Genomic DNA, 15,000 nt, shown 5'->3' on the forward strand with positions numbered 1-15,000 from the left:
GCACTGTTTGACAAAAAACTGAAATTTGTGGTTTATTTGTGTGAGTGTGAACCAATGCTGGGAAGAGTGAGTGTGGTGACTGCGTGATAGAATAGGTCTCAGCTGCCTGCATTGAACCCTAGGGAGTAGCATGTCCTGGTGGAAGTGAGAATCCGTGTTCTCTACCAGGAACAGGCTCCCAGTAAGTACGGGTAGATTCTCAGGTAGAAGCTTGATTGGCCCTAAGGTAAAAAGCCTGTGGGTCATCCGCCTGATCGAGTCTCCCTGAAAGGACCGAGCGGGTACGTGTGGGCCGCTGTGACCTGAATAAGGTTTCTGGAACACCAGATAACCTAAGTGTGACTGATAAAACACACCAGTGTGTCTGATGCAAAAGCCCACGGCGAGTGCAATAACTCCTTGGCCGAAAGGTAGCCGGGTTGGTGGATCATCAGACAAACTAAGTGTGACCGGTAAAACATATCTGTGCATCTGGTGAGAAAGCCATCCACGGCAAGTGCAAGAACTCCTTGGCTGAAAGGCAACGCGCAGATGGCACACCAGATAGCCTGAACATAACATCACAAAGGATGTTAAATCACCCTAAAAATGAAAAAGGGAACAAGGAGTGAATTAATTAATGGTATGAGAGTTGTGTCTGCTAGGATTGGTGAAGGAGAGTTGGATTTTGTGAGGGAAACGAGTAAAAAGGAAAAAATTAAACTTTCCACTAATTATTAAGAGAACTCTCAAAAGAAATAGAATAGAGAGCTGGCGTAATTCTGCAGATACCGCTCTACCATCCTGTGACACTTCAGCTGAGTGCTGAGGCTTCGCAGAGAAGGGGAGGGCAGATAATTAACCCATAAATCGCTAATAGAAAATACAAATAATAAATAAATAGAAAAAAAATTAATTAAAAGACTAGAATATGCATTTCCTGAAGGAAATACCAGTGCATACAATGCAAAAGTTAAGGAAGGAAGAAGAAAGGAAAGAAGAATGAACAAGAGTGAAAGTGGAAAGGAAAGAAGAGTGAACAAAAGTGGCTATGGATAATGAGATAAAGAGGGAAAATAATGAAAGAAGGAGAGAAAAATGGAGTGAAAAAGAGAGATAAGACTGAATGAGAGAATGAGAGAGTGTGAGAGAAAGTAGACTAAGAGGGATAGAGAGAAAGATGGAGAGGAAAAAAGTAGAGTATGGAAGGTGTCTCTTAATATTCCTAGTTAAACAGATGAATTGAGAGGGACAGAGAGAAGAGGTGCCTTGGAAAGTGGCACTATGGGAAAAATGGGAAAAATTGTATTCGTTTTTCTTTAATATCGTAAAAAGTATATAGTTTAGAAAAATGAACAATACATAGCATAAGTGTCCTTTACAAGACCTAAGTGATAAAGTTTGAACAAAGTTTCTACATTAAGTGGTTCGAGCTGAATTAAACGCATAAGTTTGGTACAAAGAATAAGAAGAAGTATAAGAAGCCTAGAAATAACAATACAGGGCATTTCATGCACTGTAATAAATTGAAAGACCGGCGCAACACCTGTGGATACCGCTCATCCGTCCTGTGACGCTTCAGCTGAGTGCTGAGGCCTCCCAGAGAAGGAGAGGGCAGGGGGTTGAAACGAGTAAATCGCTAGGAGGCCTTCGGGAACTGCGTCAGTACTGTGAGAGGAGATGGAAAATAAAATAAATAAATTGCGCACAAATTGCTAGGAGGCCTTCAGGAACTGCGTCAGTACTGTGAGAGGAGATAGAAATAGCGCACAAATCGCTAGGAGGCCTTCGGGAACTGCGTCAGTACTGTGAGAGGAGATAGAAATTGCGCACAAATCGTTAGGAGGCCTTCGGGAACTGTGTCAGTACTGTGAGAGGAGATAACATTTTTTTTTAAAAATTGAAGCGCGCACATCGCTAGGAGACCTTCGGGAAACGCGATATTGGCCAAAAGTGTATATAACGCATGTAAATTCTGCTATTGTCTGTTGTATGTAAAGATCTACGGATACCGCTGCTTATGTCTGTTGTATGTAAAGATCAACAGATACCACTGTGACAGGAGTTACAGGCCTGAACGTGTGCCCCGTAAAGATACGCATAAGAGCCTCATCAAAAAAACGAATCAAAGAGATGAGAATACAACTTCAAAACAAGTTAAAGCCAAGAGTCACAGCTAACAATATAGCAACAACCCCAAAATGTTTAGATCATTAGCCAATAGTGTGCAAACAAGGACTTATGGGTACTGTAAGATAAATTCAGTTCAGTACAAATGTATTAACAATGCTTAGGTCTTATAGAAATCAGAGCCTATGTGTACCATACGGAAGCCTGTGCCCAGACAGATAAGACAGATGGGAGTAGAGGCACTCACAAAGCCATGATTGTCACACAGAAATTATGTGTTATTGCGGAGAACTAAGGTGCATGGTACCCTCCTGAGGGGCGGACCAGGAGGCCCAAGCAAGTGACCTCAGACTTGAAAGACCAACTTTTTCATACTTGTCTTCAGAATGCATTCTCCAGCCTGGCTTGATGGTACTCTGTGTTAAGTCAAGTCAAGCTGTATTTGTGTCACTATTTACCAGTAAAACTTATCTTGTTACAACCAAATGCTTCGAAACCAACCAACACGCAAGAGTGAAAAGTACTCTTACAACTGGTGAACCCCGACGTTGGGAGTGGAGGCCCACCTGCCTCACCTGGAGCACGCGGCTCGGGGGGGTTTCTTCGAGATCTATGTCGACAGACAAAGAGCAGGCCTGCAAAAATATAAGGTAAGGACAAACCTATTTCATTAAATTGTCCATAGCTTAGAAAAATTGATTAGTTCGTTTTTGTCTGTCATCTCGGAGATCGAAGGCGGAGCGGCAAGAGTGAGTGAGTGTGGTACATGGTTACGCCAAGAACTGCTGTTTAACTGTGTGATAACAGGTGCAGTGTGAAGGACCGGACGGTCACCCCACGTTGTTTGGGGATGTGGCAACTGGACTGGGTGGTGCGGTGCGGAAGAACAGGGCAGGAGATGATGGTTTTCATATAAAAATATATATATATTTATTTACACGGGGACTAACCCCAACAGTGCCCTCAAAATAAACAAACAAAACCATTCAGGCCGTACCGCCCGGAACTTAAGTGCGTGGCACCCTGGGCACCTGCTTGGCCGATTAGGCCCAAGTACCGGCACCTGCTCAAGGCCCAAGCCAGGCCCCCAAACTAGGCCCAGGCACTAAGTCCGAAGCTAAGTACATAGCTAGCCACCAAAATAAACACATGAACTTAACACATCACAAGGCACACAGACAAGGCACAGAAACAAGGCACACAGAACAAGCACAAAGGAACAGGCATAAAACAGGGCCAACGCTGTCCACACATCTAGACAGAAAACACATACACCTTCTAAAAACAGGGAAGTGTTTTACCCTACTACCTCTCATCATTCCTCTCCGCTGCCTCTCTGTTGTGTGTTTCTCAGCCTGCCTCCCTCTTGCAAATGAGGCACCTCTTAAATAGGGCACAGCCACGTTGGCTTAATTAACTCCCACATTGGCATCAGGTGAGCCCAGCCCCAACCATTATGGGGTGGAGTCCAAAAGTCTTAGGGCACCATGTTTTTTTTTGCCACGGTGAGGAGGGGGAGAATTCACCTTCTCACATTTCCCTCCCCTTCTGGAGTCTCGCCACCCAGTGGCGGGACAAGCCGGCCCAACTGCTCTGCGCCGCTGCGGGGTGGATCCTCCTCCGGCGCTGTTCCTGGCTGGCCCCAGGTAGGCCATCTCCTGCCGGTGCTGGTCTTCTGCTCCCCTTCACCTCCAGTGTCTCGGTCAGCGTCACATCCCACCGCTGCCACCAAATGTGAAGGACCGGACGGTCACCCCACGTTGTTTGGGGATGTGGCAACTGGACTGGGTGGTGCGGTGCGGAAGAACAGGGCAGGAGATGATGGTTTTCATATAAAAATATATATATATTTATTTACACGGGGACTAACCCCAACAGTGCCCTCAAAATAAACAAACAAAACCATTCAGGCCGTACCGCCCGGAACTTAAGTGCGTGGCACCCTGGGCACCTGCTTGGCCGATTAGGCCCAAGTACCGGCACCTGCTCAAGGCCCAAGCCAGGCCCCCAAACTAGGCCCAGGCACTAAGTCCGAAGCTAAGTACATAGCTAGCCACCAAAATAAACACATGAACTTAACACATCACAAGGCACACAGACAAGGCACAGAAACAAGGCACACAGAACAAGCACAAAGGAACAGGCATAAAACAGGGCCAACGCTGTCCACACATCTAGACAGAAAACACATACACCTTCTAAAAACAGGGAAGTGTTTTACCCTACTACCTCTCATCATTCCTCTCCGCTGCCTCTCTGTTGTGTGTTTCTCAGCCTGCCTCCCTCTTGCAAATGAGGCACCTCTTAAATAGGGCACAGCCACGTTGGCTTAATTAACTCCCACATTGGCATCAGGTGAGCCCAGCCCCAACCATTATGGGGTGGAGTCCAAAAGTCTTAGGGCACCATGTTTTTTTTTGCCACGGTGAGGAGGGGGAGAATTCACCTTCTCACATGCAGCAAGACGTCTGCGTAACGGATGCAACAAAATACCTAGACAGTAGGTTTAGAGGGAAAAGTCTGTGTGACAAAGAAGTCTGTGTGACAAAGTCTGTGTGACGAAAAAGTCTGTGTGACAAAGTCTGTGTGACAAGAAAATTTCCAAAACAGAAGGCGTGCGAGGCGTCCTGCTGAGTGGGTAGCTGATAGTAGAGACCCTGGGTTAGTCATCGATGGAGAGTTGCTGAGGAATTGGTTCTCCTTGACCTAATCCAGCTACTTTAGTCCATTATTGGTTGCGTACATCTTCTGGGTTAGAGGTATTGAAGAGAGGAATCTCCAAATCGGGTATTGCGAGTTTGTGAAGTATCACACACTTGAAGAAGTCAAGTGTTTGACAAAGTTTGTGAAGTATCACATACTTGTAGAAGTCAAGTGTTTGACAAAGTTTGTGAATATCACACACTTGGAGAAATCAAGTGTTTGACAAAGCTTTTTATGAATGAAATGTATTATATTTAGGAGGAGGGAATAGAGTTGTGTGCAAAAAAATAATAATTTGACGGACACTGCGCACGCGCACCGTCAGTGTATCTCACTTAAAATAGTCACCAGTGGCTGTGACGAATTACACACACACACCTGTGACTCTGAATGCAAATACCCTCGGAAGGCTCACAACCCTTTATTCCAAACGGGCTGGTGGATCATTCAGACTAACTCAGTGTGTCTAGTTAACCTTGATTGTGAGTCTATACGTGCTTCACCTGCGGGACCTCAAGAAGTCAGAGGCGGTAATAAGCCTCATATGATCGGTGGTGGAGTGCTGGACGATCAAGCAAGGAGGGAGGAATAATAAAAAAAAATTAAATTAAAAAAGAGGGAAAAGGCCTAAAAAACAAAGGCCTTATTAGTAAAAATCTGATAACAGCACAACTGGGGAGGGCCAGGGAAAATACACATCAGAAGCTTGTAAAATCTCTGAATGAATACAGCAGAGATACCACCAGCAAAACGGTGATTGTAGAATAATTAGGCCTTACAGCAACTGGTGGGGAGACACGCTGAGACAGTACCTAAACGAAAGGGGTTAAAATAGTGAGGAAATACGTAACGGTAACAGGATTAGCAGAGGGATATATCAAAAGACATTGTCCTCACCAAGCAAACGAAATATTGGAGTGGAAGACAGGGGCATTAGAACGGAGCCTGTCTGGAATAGGGCAGTTGTCTGAGTTATTTAATAACATTTAACACCGTTTTATATGTGGTACCGCCATAATGGACAGAGAGGCAGCCCAGCCATCTGGTACAAAAAGATAAGAGTAACTGTAACACCATTTTGGTAACAAAAAACGTGGGGAGACGGTGAAATTAGGTTCCCGCCACCAAGCACAAGCGAGGACATAGACTTAAATAGCGTGCGAATGAACGGAGTCAGACTCAGAACTAGAGAAATAAAACAGAGGATTCTCATAGTGGGACTAGAACTAATCGAACCGGTAATTAATCCAAAACTTGCCTTAGCCGTTGACGAAGGGAAGGTAGCAGAAGCAGGTTAAGTCATGGCAGATAAAATAAACCAAAATAAAGACTGCAGAATAATAGAACCAAACAGTCGTTGGGGGGACTACACGCTAGTACGATACGGAAAAACAAGGGATTTAGTGACGGCTCCAGCTATAACAATAGTAGCCTCGACACAACCCACTAATCCACCTCAGCCGCAGCAAATACAGCCACATGCGCAGAGGGATACGAGTCATGTCCAATGCTACAGCTGCGGAGTTAAAGGACATTACAGTGCAATTTTCGCTTGCCCCAAGTCCGTACAACCCACAATGTAGAAGAAGAAGTGGATGCTCAGAGCAAAAGAAAGAAAGCATAGCATGTAAAACATAGCGTCCCTATAGACTCAGTTCCTTTGTTGACTTCGTTCAAATAGACAAGTCCACTGATGCTAGTGGCTAGGGATGCACCGATACCGATACCAGTATTGGTATCGGTGCCGATACTTCGTTAAAATACTCGTACTCGTACTCGTTTTTTTGGATTGCCGATACCAAGCACCGATACCACTCATCAGTATTTCACTGCATCAAACTGGCCGGGCTATGCTGACACAAAATGTGATTTATTGTCCTACCTGTCCTACCACTCTCTGCCAGACTAGTAAGTAGCTTATTTGCCGTCTTGTGTTGCATTTGCTTGATGTTTGACTGTGTTAGGAAAGTTTGTCATAGTGTCAAAGTATTTCAGTATACAGGTTTTGCTAAATTTAGCTGCTAGCATCTCGTTAGCGATTAGCAATTCCGTTGTGCTGTCTTAACGGCGATTTGGGCTCATTTTAGGATAAATGACGACCACAGGAGTAAGGCACAGTGTAAGATCTGCACTGCTACGGTGTCGAGGGGCGGAGAGGAAAGTACTTTGTTTAACACAAGCAATTTGATTAAACATCTGAAGACGCACCATAGTGCTAAGTACACAGAGTTCACTGATGCTTAACTGACGTCTTGCAAAAGAAAAAACGCGCACGCACACAGAGAGAGAGAGAGGTAGAGAGAAAGACTGTGCCACATAGGTTAAAGTGATTGTTTGTGTACTTGAGCAGGAGATTCTTCTGATCCTTTTGTAACTGAAATGTGCTCTTGTGCTAATCCAGTAATAGTTCTGTTCACTTTTTGTTAAGCAGACTGTGTTGTTAACTATGCAGCAAATTGAATTGCCTTTATCTGGTTATATTTGCATTTTGTCTAATGTGATGATATTGTCTGTTTGAAGGCTTTTTTTGTGTGTTAAAACCAGAAAGCTCTGTTTATTTTTGGCTTGGGATAGCCTTCTGTTAATTTTGTACTATAGGCTTGACATAATCTGCAGAGGATAAAATAAAATCTGCCTCCAAATGAATTGCACTTTCATGGAGACCAAATCTAAGAAGTATCGGTATCGGTACTCGGTATCGGCAAGTACACAAATACAAATACTCGTACTCGTATCGGTTTGTAAAAAAGTGGTATCGGTGCATCCCTACTAGTGGCCTTTGCCAGCTGATCGCTAACGTGAGATACGTGGATGAGGACAAATTTACAGAGAACTTTTTATTTAGCAAAGAACTGGACAACCATGCTACCGGAGATGAGATATTCAGGGTGACAGACGAGTACTTGAGGAACCATGATCTCAGCTGGGATATGTGCGTAGGTGTTTGCACTGACATGGTTCATTTGAATATATCAAAAATGAGATAAACCTCACCTTCTCAATGTAATGCCTATAATAAAAGCAGTTATAGTCTATTCAACATATCACAAGGTTAAATCAAATGGCATAAAGTACAAATGTGACACAAAGGAGGTTGAGAGTAAAAAGTAAAAAATAGGGGTGCCGTGGATGGAGAGAGATATGTTTAGGGGTGCCGTGAGCCAGAAAAGTTTGGGAACCACTGCTATAGAGACGCAGACGAGGGAGAGGGCATCATCACCGCAGCCTGATAGAGGCAGAAATATAAGGAGGGTATTACGATAATGATGACGATACTGCTTAAATAAAATAATAGTGCAGATCGATTTGAGGATGAGGAATTTTGGTCTGGCCAACCGAAAAGTCTCTATCCAATAATCGAATTGCCTAATACAGCCGCAGGGGTAGAGGGTGCAGAGTTTAAGATGTATGTTTACTGACACGGGACACATGCAGAAAATGATAAAGGGAGTAGAAGAAGTGCCGCATCCCTCAAAGGGAGCGGAGAGGTGCACTGGGAATATTAGAATATGAAATATGGGACCAACTACGCCGTTAAAAGAGGTAGTCAATTGTATTAGTCATAAGCAAATTTGATACAACATAATTGAAAAAAAAGTGGACTGAACTGGACTGAAGTGGACTGAAATACAGAAGTAGTCAAAACAAGGTTTTCCAAGCGTTTAAATGCGCTAAATTTGCTCCTCTACTCTAAATTTGCTAAATTTTTAACCGAATTTTAAACGGTTTGATTTGTTATAAATGTGAGAGCTGTAGTTATGACATTGCATACTTATGACTAATTATTAGGGGTGGGAATCTCTTGGCATCTCACGATTCGATTCCGATTCAGAGGTCAACGATTCGATTCTAAACCGATTATCAATTCTAAACCGATTTTCGATTCTAAACCGATTATCGATTATCAATTCTAAACCGATAAAACGATTATCGATGCATGTCGATTTTTAAAACATTTGAGTTTGCTACTCAGAGTCTCAAATCACTTCCTACTTTGTGTTTGATAATTAAAGAAAATCAACAGATGAATTACCTTCTCTATTTTTTTATTAGAGAAAAAGCTTTTCCTTGTCACAATTATGACTTTCAATGAACAATGCAATAATCGATGCAGCTTGCATTTCAACACAAAATGGATGTGTAATAAAAAAAAATCACTTCCTACTTTGTGTTTGATAATTAAAGAAAATCAACAGATGAATTACCTTCTCTATTTTTTTATTAGAGAAAAAGCTTTTCCTTGTCACAATTATGACTTTCAATGAACAATGCAATAATCGATGCAGCTTGCATTTCAACACAAAATGGATGTGTAATAAAAAAAAAATCACTTCCTACTTTGTGTTTGATAATTAAAGAAAATCAACAGATGAATTACCTTCTCTATTTTTTTATTAGAGAAAAAGCTTTTCCTTGTCACAATTATGACTTTCAATGAACAATGCAATAATCGATGCAGCTTGCATTTCAACACAAAATGGATGTGTAATAAAAAAAAAATCACTTCCTACTTTGTGTTTGATAATTAAAGAAAATCAACAGATGAATTACCTTCTCTATTTTTTTATTAGAGAAAAAGCTTTTCCTTGTCACAATTATGACTTTCAATGAACAATGCAATAATCGATGCAGCTTGCATTTCAACACAAAATGGATGTGTAATAAAAAAAAAATCTAAATATTTTTTAATTTTTTTTTTATTAAAAAATCGATTATGAACTTTTCTGAATCGAAACAGAATCGTTGTAGAGAGAATCGAGAAAAATCGAAGAATCCATTTTTTTTCCCACCCCTACTAATTATGTTATTTTCAAAAAAATATCCAAAAAGCATCCAGAATTATAACCACGTTAATAACGTTTGTAAGAAACTAAACCGTTTAAAAATCAGTTGAAAATTGAGCAAGTTATGGTTATTTAAAAAGTACATACCACTACCAACACAATGTTATGGGTGAGCGGGCTGACTGGAGCAAGATGGCCGCCATGTGCGGATGTTCGACTCCGTTGGACGAGACATCTAGCCTTTATATATATCTATGGGCTAGGACACCTACACTGATTACACCATTAACAGAAACAGAAAAAACTCATTAACCAATGTATAATAACAGGTGTGTATAATCAACAATCCATGTAATAATCAGTATAAGTAGAACACACACACTCAGCATAATCACTAGGATATTCATGGTAACAAGCTATCAAAAACCACTGTGCTAACATAACATAGGTTAGAATGCTCCTTCTGTGCTTAAAGATAAAATAAGGCACGGAGTGAATGAGAAATAACTACACTAAGGGCTTGAAAGCCAGACAACCTTACTGTATATGGCAGGGTTCCAACCCAGAAGCCCCCTAGAAGACTTTGCATGGTTTCCAACCCAGAGGTTACTTAGGGTACGTTTTAGTCCAGGTGGAAAAAAACCCGGCCCCTGGGGCGAGGGGAAGCGATGGTAGCTAACTGAAGTCTAGTGAAGTTTGGTGACTCAGGATGAAAGAAAAAAAGAGGACTCCACAGATTTCCACATCTGTCCGAAACTCAATACTTCAACCGGAAGGCCATATATGGCCTATTGGGAGGGCCATGGGTGATCTATGGTGACAGGAAAGGCACCACAACTGTATAAAATGATGCTCAAACCTTGCGGCTTGCTCAGGTTTATGATGTTGGTATTGCACTGGCAAAATAAACCTTTTTTGCTCACCACTCGGTTTGCTGAAATTTTTGAAGACTTTTTCCGAAATAATGAGTTTTAATCGGGTCAGAAAACAGAGTTTTTTCCTTATCTCAAACCTACAAATCTGACACAACAGTCTGCTCCCTTTAGTGTTGCATTACATTACAAAAAAACTAAAAAAGTATGACACCTTTTTACAGTATACTGAAATATCAAACACATACATCTGATATGCTGCAATATGTTTCATGACACACCCACACACACACACACGCTGTTTCATGAGAGCAATATGTTTCATGACACACACACACACACACACTGTTTCAATAATATGTTTCATGTTACCATTTCTGTGGTATAGTAGAACAAAACGTGTGTAGATGCTTTTCATTTCAGTAAGTGAAACAACAACACAACATGCTACCATTAGATGGCTACGTAGCCCTTATAACACAACATGCTACCATTAGATGGCTACGTAGCCCTTATAACACAACATGCTACCATTAGATGGCTACGTAGCCCTAATGCTGATCCATGGTGTCCTCTATATCTGCAATCAATGTTTTATTGACTTCACATTTACTGCAATAATTACTCTTGACTTGACTTCCCTTGACAGCAAATCTTTAGAAAAAAATCTTAAGCATATCTCTTCCGCTCCTATAATCCCCAACGCCCCACAAATATTTCAAGCCAAGCAGCTATCATGACACCAAACTTTTTGATCTGTTGGTTTGCCTTTTATAATACTGTAGATACCCCTATTGAGTGTGGTACATTTACGGTAAATGGCGTCAGAGGTACAGTGGTTAGTGTTCCTACCTAACAAGAAGCCAACCCGAGTTCAGTTCCTGGGCAATGCAGGACGCCATTGTAAGTGACTCTGGGTCAAAGAGTCTGTTAAGTACCAGACCTTTGCTGCAGTTGCATGGGTCACTTGTTCTCATTGATACATGACTTTGTACATGACCTACATGTACAGCAGTAATAGTGGAAAATCCTTTCAACAATGCCAATGCAAATACAAATGCTGTATTACCACTTTTGTATAGTTGGTAACAAGGCTGCAAACAAACAAAACAAAGCAGAAAACTGATACATTTTCTGTCTTAATTCAAGCGTATAGTTCCATTTGTCTGTCAATTTCCATCTACAGTGATCTAAATTTTGAATTGAAAGTTAACTGTTTTGAACAGAGAATCTAAATATTTGCACAAATTGCTGCCGTGGAAGAAGTGGCCATTGAATATATATTTGTATCAAAGCAATGCAAAAGTATCCACAGTTTAGTTCACACAGTCTACTGATATACTGAATGTGTCAAGTGTTTTTTTTTTAAGTGGACATGATGTTGACAAACACTAAGAGATGTCTTTAAGAACCTGTTCAGTTAGATCATATATTACACACTGTACTGTATGCATTCCACCTCTGAGGGAAGAAGTGACCAGCAGTGTCCCATAAGCCACAGATTGAGAGGCGAGAACAGCAGCCATATAATGAGGCCCCAGTGACAGATATCCCACAGCATCAAGTCCAGGAGGGGCCAGTGATGCCCCAGTGACAGATAGCACACAGCATCAGCACCTTGAGGGGCCAGTGATGCCCCAGTGACAGATAGCACACAGTAGGGATGGGCATAATTAATCGACGATCGATTAATTGATCATTGAGAATTTCGTCGAGGACATTATTTTTTCATCGATAAAACTAATGCATATTCTGTTGCGTAGTGTGCGTGTAATTTATTTATTTTAGGGCTGTCAAAGTTAACGCTTAATCTATGAGATTATTGTGGCCGAGATTAATGCGATACAATATTTTAACGCAGTTAACACAGCTTTGTTTACTTCCGGTGTGCGTTGACCAATGACATGAAACCGCTGCGTGCCTGCAGTCAGTTAGATAGGAGAAACTGAGACGGTCGTTGAAGACGGAGAGAGCTGAGGGATTGTTGGGTGGAAAGTTTCTGTTTAAGAGGCAAAATGACGGAACAATCGACAAAACTAAAGTTGCATGTGGCATTTGTCAAGCTGAATGTAGCTATCACAGAAGCAGCTCGTCTTTAAGTTATCACCTTAATGCAAAGCACTCGACAGAAAGCAGTCCCAGGTTAGATGGTCGCCAACCCACACTCCACGACTTCTCTAGGAAAATAACTAGACCAGTCCGTGAAAAGGTTACCAACGCTGTAGCAGTTTGGTTTGCCGGTGACTGTCGGCCCATCAACATAGTTGAAGACGGTGGGCTGACTGAGGTGATTCGAATTGCTTCAGAGGAGAACTCTTACGATTTACCGTCGAGGGGCACCATTGTGTCTCTCATTCATTCCTTGTATGACGGCGAGAGAGCACAAACAAAATACAATTAAACAACAGTGTCTAAAATACACGTTGCCTGAAGTGATTTTTAAAAAGATTTTCAATCTATTGACAGCCCTAATTTATTTATAATCTGATTTTATTTTGGAGGAAAAAAAAACGAGGGTCAGTTGTGTTTACGAGCACCGGCTTCTAGCTGTACAGCAGCGCATATTTTCAAGTGTAACCATTGAACGGATCTCGTTTAACTGCCACAAGAGTTGTCCATCTTGTAAGTTTAACTGCCACAAGAGTTGTTCATCTTGTAATAAAGATCTCAATGAGGAAACACGCTATGTTTTTTCTATTTTCACTGCATTTTAATATAACCTATAAATAGTGAATTTTGATATAAAAATATTAATGATTAATCGAAAATCGATCGTTAATTCTCCCGACGATCGATTAAGACAATTTAATCGAATGCCCATCCCTAGCACACAGCATCAGCGCTGGGTCACGGACGGATCAGGACCAAGTGTGTTTCAGAGTAAAGAGCTGTCAGGGGTGACTTTGATGTGTCTCTGATCACCAGTGTCACTGACAGAGTTAAAAGAATAGGCTCTTATCTGACCCATTTTAAACCCCATCGGGACACTTTGTCATTTTGTGTTGTCATCTCAAGGATGCTGGGGCTGCTGGGGCTGGATGCTGTTCTTGTCCCAGGAGGTTCCTCTGACAACAAACGCCCCTTGGTTTTACACACCCCAGAACTCTCTCTCTCTCTCTCTCTCTCTCTCTCCATCTCTCGCTCGCTCTCTCTCCATCTCTATCTCTCTCTACATTTCTCGCCTGCTCTCTCTTCATCTCTTGATCTCTCTCCATCTTTCGCTCTCTCCATCTTTATCTTGCTCTCTCTCCTTCTCTCGCTTGCTCTCTCTCCATCTCTCGCTCTCCCTGCTTCTCTCTCTCTCCATCTCTCACTCTCCCTGCTTCTCTCTCTCCATCTCTCGCTCTCCCTGCTTCTCTCTCTCCCTTAATCTTTCGCTCTCCCCCCACCTCTCGCTCTCCCTGCTTCTCTCTCTCTCCATCTCTCGCTCTCTCTCCATCTCTCGCTCTCCCCCCATCTCTCGCTCTCCCTGCTTCTCTCTCTCTCTTAATCTTTCGCTCTCCCCCCACCTCTCGCTCTCTCCATCTCTCTCTCTCCCCCATCTCTCGCTCTCCCTGCTTCTCTCTCTCCATCTTTCCCTCCCCCCATCTCTCGCTCTCTCCATCTCTTGCTCTTCCTGCTTCTCTCTCTCTTTCACTTTCTCTCCCTCTACCCTTCTCTTTCTCTCTTTCCTTCCTACTCCTTCCTCCTATTTCCTATTTCTCTCTCTCTCTCAAAAAATGACGTGTGTGTGTGTGTTGGGGGGATTGTTGTGTGAAGTTGGAGAGGATGGGCAAGCAGCTTGTAAAATGTGAAACAGAGGGCCCGGCCTGTGTGTGTGCGTGTGTGTGTGTGTGTGTCCGTGTGTGTGTGTGTGCGTGTGTGTGTGTCCGTGTGCATGTGCGTGTGTGTGTGTGGCATGAGGCTTGTATTGCTGGTTTCTCTTTAATCTGAGGGTTTGATAAGTTGTCTGCCCTGGATGTTCTGTTGTGATTTAAAGGCTTGAATACTGGTTCATTAAACAAGTGTTTTCAACATAATGCCTTCCCTGTAAAACATCTTATTTCAGGTCCTCTCCCTCTCTTTCTCTCTCTTTCTGGCTCTCTCTCTCTTCCTCTCTCTCTCTCTCTATCTTTCTCTCTGTGTAACACTTTGGTTTGTGTTCTCTCTGACTGAGCCATCCCATAAACCCCAGAGAGGAGGGGATTGTGGGTAAAGTAGGCTAGTGACAGACACATCCATGCATCAAGCTCTATATTGGTCCTGACTGGCATGACACCAGGCCTTGTTACTCCCCTGCGTCATGTTCGAAATAAACCCTGTCACATACAGTAGCTCTGCCCTCAGGTCTTCCTCCAGGACAAAGACACCAGGACTCAGTGATATGGCAGACAAAGACAAGACTAGCCTCAGCACAATACCATAGTAACACAAACTAACCAACTAACTAGAGCAAACTAGCCTCAGCACAATACCATAGTCACACTAACTAACCAACTAACTAGAGCAAACTAGCCTCAGCACAATACCATAGTCACACTAACTAACCAACT

The 15,000-nt window shown here is 42.5% G+C and overlaps 1 protein-coding gene across 1 annotated transcript in view; it reads right to left on the bottom strand.

Moving 5' to 3' along the window:
* Positions 1-15,000, bottom strand: part of LOC105910663 (1-phosphatidylinositol 4,5-bisphosphate phosphodiesterase beta-1-like) — a 136,504-nt gene that overhangs the window by 95,051 nt on the left and 26,453 nt on the right. The window lies entirely within an intron of this gene.

Source organism: Clupea harengus, chromosome 15, assembly GCF_900700415.2.
Source record: "Clupea harengus chromosome 15, Ch_v2.0.2, whole genome shotgun sequence".
NCBI lineage: Eukaryota > Metazoa > Chordata > Actinopteri > Clupeiformes > Clupeidae > Clupea > Clupea harengus.